This window comes from Sciurus carolinensis, unplaced genomic scaffold, assembly GCF_902686445.1.
Source record: "Sciurus carolinensis unplaced genomic scaffold, mSciCar1.2, whole genome shotgun sequence".
In the NCBI taxonomy this organism is placed as follows: Eukaryota; Metazoa; Chordata; class Mammalia; order Rodentia; family Sciuridae; genus Sciurus; species Sciurus carolinensis.
In genome coordinates, this window is record NW_025920130.1 from 1754395 (window position 1) to 1763421 (window position 9027).

The following is a 9027-nucleotide window of genomic DNA, read 5'->3' on the forward strand; positions in this document are numbered from 1 at the left end:
TTTTCATCAGAGAACAGAGCTAAAAGCCCCACCTTACCTGAGATAAGGCTCTGCCTCACAACTCTGCTGCACATTAGAATGTCTCCAAAGGAAGTCCGACTTTAACTCCTTTAAAGTTTTGTTCAAAAATTTGATGTTTGTTGTAAAGATTACTGTGAACTCAAACAGGGGATATAATGAATAACTCAGCCAAAATTCAAGATGGCTATTGCACAAACTGAATGTTTTACTGTTGGCGATTTCATTTTGTATTTTCTTTGTAAACTGTAATTGTTGCCTGATCAATATTTTGCAGAAGTACTGCTTCAAAAGCAAACATTGTAAATTAACTTGGAATAGTAAGCCATCACCTATAGGACAGATAATGTAAGCCCCAATTAGATAAAAGGGGAGTAAATAACTGTAAAGTCATAGACATTGAAGTTAAAGCCCAGTACTCTTGCTTTATGACTGGTGAGACTGACTCACTTGATGGTTAAGATCAAATTTAGAGATTGAGATTAAATACAGAGGTCAAGAAAAGTTCATATTTGGGTCTTACCCTCAAAGTCAGCCTGAACCCAGGGAACAAGAGAAGTTCTCTAAGAAGGTTTGCAACTCTGGGTCACACAACCTCCTGATCAAGGAGATTGATGAGGGCACTAGAAGAAAAGCCACTCAGTGCACCTGCTGCAGAGGAGGGTCAAGGAAAAACAGAGACATCCCTGGTGCTTTCAAGGGAAGCCACCTCATCGAGGAGACCCTGCCTAACCAATGGCACTAATGGAGCTAAGAAGCTGCTCTTAAGTTCTCTTAAGAACTCAGCTGACCCTTTGACAGGAACAAGTCACTTTGACCAGCTTGAACTTAAACACCTAGCAAAACAGTTAAAACCAAAATATAGCCATTCTTGGGCATTTGAAAGAAATCATACTTAAATGTAACTTAAGATGTACACTTGTGTTAGCCCACTATAATAAAGACTAAAAGCTACAAAAGAGATTCTTAGGCAAATGTGCCTGATAATTATCAAGAGAGACTGCCAGAGTCAGAAGTTTTAGTCAGTGTAAGGCCTACAGACACAAATAGGCTTAATCTATGTTTGCTAGTAACAGAAGTATAGAGATCTCTACTAAACGTTGTGTCTGATAACCTGGACAATATTAAAGTTCCCAAATAAAGGTCTTGTCCTCTACAGTCTTTGCTAGGCCTTGTTATGGGAACAACTTCTGAGTTCTTCCACCCCCTGGTGAGGAATTATTGACTTCTGTCATCTTTATGATATTCATTGGCATGGTCCAGATTCTGCAACATTTATATTGTATCAATCTCATTTCAGTACTTATGTCTTTTTGTTCTTCTCTCATAGAAACACCCATCCCCAGATGCCTTTACAACCTGCTCTTCCCCAATTGGACTTCTACCATGTACCCCTCAATTGACCCAATTTCTAAAAAGAGAACTACAAACTGCTTGCCCACACTGCCCCCTTCCAGCTCAAAGAAGCCAGATCAGTCATCAGCCCCTTTCCCTACAGCAGTGAAGGAATTCCCAAAATTAGAGGGGTGAATGAAGCCAGAATTGGGGACAGGCAGTTAAGGTAGAAATAGGGGATTAGTCAAATTGAGGAAATAAAATTCATGAAAACTATCTGCCTTTGGAAGTCTGGAAAAAGATTAGATTTTTGCATCTCACCTGCAAAACCAGCCCCAATCACTTAGGCAGGAAGGGGAGAGAAGGTTTCAGAAAGAACTGGAGAACAAGATTTTCTTATAAAACATAAATGGGGGAATGTAATACAAAGCTGCTCTCCCCCCCCTTGCTGGTGCAGCCATTTTCCCCGCCTCCCAAGCACTTGTCAATCTGTGAACATCCTAGTTAGCTATTGGTTCATCAGTCAGCTTGCAAGTATCCTTCTCCATTATTGGTCCCCTGTTAGCCCGGCAGAATTCTATTGCTTCACGGTAGGTACCCCAGCATCTTTTCTCATGCTTCTCTCTCTCCTACTCATTTTCTCTATCCTCCTCGCTTTTCCACTCTCTCTAGTGCACGCCCTTTCTCTTTCCTTTTCTTTTCCTTTCATTTTCTCTCTTACCCTGCAGGGAGACACTCTGTTTGCCTAAACTCCCTTATGTGATTTCCTGTATCCTGCGTGGTTTTCGTGGGATTCCTTACAATTAGGTTTAAAAAAAGAAGAATCATGGAATGGGTGGTTCAGATATGCTCTGTTCTAAACAATAGGGAGAGAATTTTCCATATCTCTGAGTTTATTTTATCCAACACTGTTTCATTTTACCATTTGTTTATTAGTGCTTGCAAAGGTAACATGAAAGAGAACAAGAAAGATATTGTCTTACTCACAGATGTGACTCAAGAATTTTCCATGTCTTCCTTTCCAGCCTTACTTCCTATTAATAGTTTGTTTTCCCTTACTTTATTCCTTGAGTAGGGTGGTCCTCTCCTTTTCATGAAGTTCCTCTGTACTGATGTTTATCTTTACTCCTCTTAGCCATTGGAGTTTCAATTCGATATTCATTTCCATAAGAAAGGCTTTTGTTAGCCATTTGTGTTGTTGTTACAGACCTGCTGAATATTGCATTTTCTTAATTGTAGTCTTAAATGGCTCATTAAACAAAGATCTGATATTTTTTACCTTGACCTTTCTTCTCTGTACATGTCAACAGAATTAATTTACATAAATTATAAAGTACACCCTATTTATGATTTTTTATATGTCTATATGCCCACAAAAGAGTGGCAAGCAACAAATAAAGATGAAAGAACTAGTAAGTTGGTTCTTCAATTTTGTTTAAGGTGTATATGTTAATGAATGGCCATTCCAGTGGCCTCCTTAGTACAGGGCAACAACAGTTCACTAAATCAGAGTGCTCATTCTAAAAGACTATTTCTTTATCCCTATGTGTTCAGATATGGGTGGACTCACCTAAAATCTGCAAATGAACCAAACCTGGTTAAACTCAGTGGTATGAAACTGTTAAAATTTCACAGTTTTGTCTCAGGGATTCTCCTGATGTTGGCTTTTGATTCTCCCTTCAGATATCTATCTACTCCAGAGTTATGTCTTAGAGCTTTCAAACCCTTCTTGTTGCTCTCACCTCAAATCCCCACATTCTCCTCGAGGACAGGGTTGGGGGCAGAAGGACAGCCAGTGCAGGTAATAAATAATTGGATCCAATCCAAAAGATGGGGACTAATTCAAGAGGAAAGAAAATAAAATGCTAATATCTCCAAAGCCCTCGCCCATCCTCCTGTAACCTGATGCTAAGGATACCTGCCTCCAGGGAATTGCTCCTCTCTGCAGGGAGTTGTAGGACTTCTTAATGAAGCACCTCTTGGGTGCTTTTGGGATGACACAGAGAGGAACCCCTGGAAGACTTCTTTCCTGCCATGTAGGCAAAATAAGGGGAGAAGGAGAGCAGAAGAACAAATGAAATCTAAAACCTATGAAAGGGGCAGAACACTCCCACTTCTTAGGACACTCAGCTCTGGGGCCCCTTCTCTGCAGAGAAGTCTATCTCTGTTCTATCCTTAAATAAAACTTGCTTTCTATGCTTGCCTCAGTGTTCTTGGGTATTCGATCTTCTTTGTCCGGGGAAACAGGACTCCGCCCTGACTGATTCTCATCACCAGCATCTTCATGACTTTGGTATATATTGGTTTTGGATAATTAAAAAAAAAAAAAATCTCTCCACCTGTTTTAAATTCCACACTTAGGCAAGCCTGCTCATTCTTTCTCATTCTGAAACAAGAACCACCATAGGTACAAAGGGAGAATTCATATAACAGTGGTTCATCTTGCCTTTTGAATACAGTCCTTGCTGTTTATTTTAAAAGGGACACATTTTTCTTTTCCACTTCTCCCTCTCCCCCTCCATAATCTGGGAGCGGGGGAACAAGATCACCTTGAGTTATCTGTTCTCCACAGGAAGGAGATGTGACCAGAAGAACTAGTAAGTGACTATCTCCCAAATTAACAAGTGATTTCAACACACAATCAGGACATAACGGGGACCACCTGTCAGGGCACACCTGGTATGTAGACTTTGAATAGCTTTTTTAAAAACCCTCCATTTCCCCTGATGGCAGAATCACAGCCTCTGGGACAGAAGACCCCACTGTTTCTCCCTTGCTAGCAAAGTAATACAACTTCTTTTTCCTTTTTCTCAAAACTCCCTGTATTGGATTGGCATCAGGGACAGGAACCCATCTTTCAGTAACAGCCATTAAAAGATAGCATGTTTCTATTCCTCTGTTCTTCCAATTTAACTCATAGCTTGTGAGGTATTAAAAGCTTGACATATTACTTTCCCATTCTTCTCAACCTTACAAGATTCAGAGAACTGGTGCATCATTACGGCCAGGATACCTTTGCCATGACTCTATGAGAACAAACAATATATAGGATAAAAACTTTTGAGGCCACCAAAATGGCAAATTCTGAGGATCCTCTCTTAACTTGTTATTTGCCATGATTTGCATTTACTTCCATTTCCCACCTATATTTTGCCAAAACAGCTAGAGCAAGTAATCCCTATCACAAGACATATTTATTTAGGGAACTCAACATTTATATAAGAAACTGACATTTGGCTCCAGGGTGGTTGACTGACCAAGCCTTCCTCACAGTTAAAATGCCCCCATAGAAAAAGAAAACAGGACTTTGATTTATACCTCAAGATAATTAGCATTCCTAAACCTCAGCACTCCTTTGGAGCAGGTCTTTCTTATGAATAAAATTAACCTTTGCCTCAGAAGCCACTCTGACACTGGTCAGAGTTGTGTCTCCCTTCTCCTAAGAAGAAGCCCTAATAAAAAGCCTTGCCTGTATGTTCCTTCTCCTGGCTTGTTTTCCTTTCTACCATCACCAAGTCAAAGTTCCTGTCTGGCATCAGATTTTAAAGTAAAAGAGGGTCATCCATAGTGGCTCGCTCTCCTGCAATGTACTAAGCTGTCTCCCTTCTGATCCCTTTTTCTTCCATTGTTTCTCTACAGGCAGGAAAAGCATGTGTCTACTAAAACAGAACAATGATTTCAAGTAGTAGAGCTTATGCTGCATTAACCTTGGTCATGCGTTAAACTTCACCTGACAACAAACATACCATTTGGTCACTATTCATAGAATGAAAGCTACTTCCAACTACACGGATTCTTCTAGACCAAAATACTCATACTAATTGGTAGCATGCACTCTGAGCATGTTGAAATACTTTCAATTCTCAAAATAATCTTATAACTTAGACTATTATAATAGTGTTCATTATCCAGATTAGGAAACTGAGGCACAGTGAGATTTAGTAATGTATTAAATGTATTGAAGATTAGATAGTTAATAGTGGAGACACCCTTTGGGCTCAAATAATGAAAGTTGTGATACAACACTTTTATTTACTATGCTGGTTTGAAGTTCTTCTCAAAATTGATCAGGAAGGCACCCTTCAAATCCTATGAAAGATGGTGGAAAGGTATAATGTATGTAGTGATGAGGTCACAAATCGGGAGAGAAGATTGGTTCGTTATTAATTATATCCTTTCCTAGTTGCCAAGTAGAAAACTGGAGTTTAACTGGAAAGCTCTGACAGCTACTAAAACACAAATGTTTGGGTTTGCAAACCCCTTAGCTGCTGCAGATTGGAATGATCTAACACAGAATAGACCATCATTCTCACCAAGCAGAATCACAAAGATTCAGAATTTAGGCCATCCCAATGAAAAGTAGTAAAGCTTGCTAGAGGATTTAGGAATTTTTCTAACAGTTATAGAAGGGTCAGGGACATAGAATAGCATACTAACTCACAGCACAATAGGGAAAAGATGCTTCCAACTCTCTGCTGAGCTATGAGAAGAAAAAATGAACCCTGGGATGGACAAGAGTTTTAAAACCAGGAAGTGCAGGCAGAAGATGCCAAAACATAACATAAAATAAAAGCAAGCCCTTATCTAGGCATGAATGTCAGTTATCACAGCTGTATACTCCAAGTCCAAAATGGGAAATGTAACATTCAGAATTCGTGAGGAAATCTGAGTCCAATGACTACAGGAATAAATATAACAAAGCTAGGTTTTGTGGTAGGTAAAAGTTTGCTGAAAATATTATGGTCAGAATTATTTTAAAGAAATAAGGCCTCATTCCCAAAGGAAGAGCAACTAAAATTTTGAAATTATGGCAATTGTATACTTTAACAACCAAGGGCTGACACTTTTGAGAATGAAAAGTAGAGATATTAACTACACTAGACAACGACATAAATTGGACTGTTCCCAGCAAACTGAGATGTATGAGCACCATAATAAAAGATATAGTTATATAAGCAATTTTATGTTCCAATTCATCCCCAAAGTGATGTAGAAAGTTTGAAATAATTTAAATAAATCTGGAATAGAGAACACAATGTCTGAATTCTAGACCCACTCACTACCTAGATATGTAGACACTGACAATCGCATAATTTTTCCAAACCTTTCTTTGTTTTCTTTCTCTACAGATCTACTTATACTCCTAAGTTTAAGGCTCTGCAGAGGCAATGCTCAAAAATAAAAATAAGATCACATAAATCTACTAGAATGGGAGGTTTTAAAGGTGCATGAAATCTGTTGCTGTATGCATGGAGTGATTTCAGGGTCACCAGATGTCGGGGCACCGCGGACCCCTGGCCCTGGGTGTGGCTTGGCTGCCTGGGTGTGGTATAGCTGGCTTGGCTTACTTAGATGCGTAGCCAAGATGGCACTTGGCAGGCTGCCAGTATGGTTGGCTTTTGCACAAACAACTGACATCATTTTGAGGAAGTTCCAGGGATTGGTTAAGTTCCCTCGTGGACAGTGCATGATCACTGCATGTCTGCATTTACTGCCTGTATCTGTTCATGCTCTCCCCTCGTGCTCAAATGCTGATTGGTTACAGTACTGTATATATTGGAGTGTAAGTTCCTCAAAGAAGGAGAACAAAGAAAGAACTGAGAGGAAGGGGGTGCGCGCAATAAAAGGGCTGAAAAGAACCAGGTGTCGTGTCTCTCTGCGGGCGGGAAGCGCGACAGATGGTGCCGAAACCCGGGAGCCCTAAAAATAACTCTAGAGTAAGTATAAGATAAGTAGTTGATAAAGTAAATTAAACAGTAAAAAGGCCTTAAAAGTTTGCGGAACAGCAACTAGTTAAAGAAAGTTCGCGGTGCAGCGACTAGCCATAAAAGTTCGCGGAACAGCGACTAGTTATAAAGGTTCGCGGAGCAGCGACTAGTTATAAAGGTTTGCGGTGCAGCCACTAGCTATAAAAGTTCACGGAACAGTGACTAGCCAAGGGGTTTTATGTTAACTGTGTGTATGAAGTGATGGTAGATTTTCTGTGTAGTAAGTGTCTTTGTTACATCAATTGTGTGGCTTGTTTGTGTGCTTGGAGCTCTTAGTGCTGTAAGATTTAATCATAGGAACAGAACTGTCTAAGACTAGAATGCAGCAGCCTCTTAGGGAGTTGCTAAAAGGTCATGGAATGCCACTAAAAGCAAAAACAGCTCGAACGTTCCTTGATACCATAGAGAAGGTCTCTCCGTGGTTTTTAAATGAGGGGCTGTTAAATATTCCACAGTGGGAACATAATATAGTAGCCATAGTCCCCACAAGTATTGGGAGATAATTGTTTCATGATTTTCTGCATTCAAACCTAACCTGATTTCTCAACCAGGAAAAAAAGGGTTAAAAAGTCCTGGGTAATCCCCCCTCCCCTCTGCCTGGCCGTGCTGAAGCCTGCAATGGAATGTAAACTGCAGCAGTCTCAGCGGGAAAGGGAGGTAACCTGAAGATAAGAAAAAAAAAGAAAAAAAAGAAAAAAAAAGGTGTCCGTTTTAAACTCCTGGGCCGCTACACAGAAGTAATTCATTTTCCAGGATTCTTGTTTTGTTTTTTCTTTAATGCTGTATTTTTGAGCTCATAATTTTGATTCTACATACCTAGGTTAATGATTTTTTTCTTTTTGATCAGTTCTATTTTTTATTCAACTGAAGTTTTTGAACATCTGTTTCATTGCAATGAACATTTACCTATAAAGTTTCAAGGCCTTTGATTTTGTGTTATGTGTTATGTTGTGCTGTCTAATGTCATGTTTTGTCAAAACTGAGCGCTCTTAAAATTAAAATTTAAAAATGGATCCAAGTACTTTTATTCACGTGATTTAAGAGGGTTCAATTTAAATTGGGTAAACTAATGAAAGTAAAATGTCTTTAGAAATAACTCACAACTCTCTAGGTGGTTAAACTAATAAAATATTAATGTTAATAATATGTCTAATATCAATTGCTTCTAGGACTTTTCTTCAACAGGAAAGAGGCAACAGACCCTGTTCAGGACACTTGTCTGATATCTTGGTTTTTATAAAATAAATAAATTGGAGTTAACATGTATGGGATTACTCAAATGTGTTTGTAGAGACGTCTGGTTAATTTACAAAGTTAAAATGCTAATTGTTAAATAACATCAAGTACTTTTAACTCCTTAAATTACATGGGGTAACATACTTAAACATTATTGGTGTTTTCATAGGTTGGTAAATAAAAGGGTTTAAACTTGCTTTGTGTCATCACTAAACTAAAAACAAGGTTACTAAGAGTTATGTCCTAACAAGTGGAATTCTATATACAAAGGGTCCCAAAAGTTTCAACTGTGTTTCAATTAGAGTACTATAAACAACAAAATATTTAATCTTATTAAATTAGAGCAATTTATCTAAATTCAGAAATTTCATAAGAGTTGTTTCAGAATGTGAACAAAAAGGGGTCAACAGATAGGAAAGAAAAAAATAAAAGGTTCTGGGTTTAAAATGTATTTAATAAAAAGAAAAAAAAAAGAAAATGTTTCTGGATAAAACAGTCTGTGTGTAATAAAGGGCAAGTTTCAACAAGTCGATGTGTAACTAAGTTGGTTGTGTGTATGTGAGACAGCTAAAGCTATTTAAGGTTTTTCCTAAGGTGAAATACTAATGTTCTAATATAAGCCAAAGTTTAATCTATATGGTAAAATGACATGGTAAAATGACAAGGATTT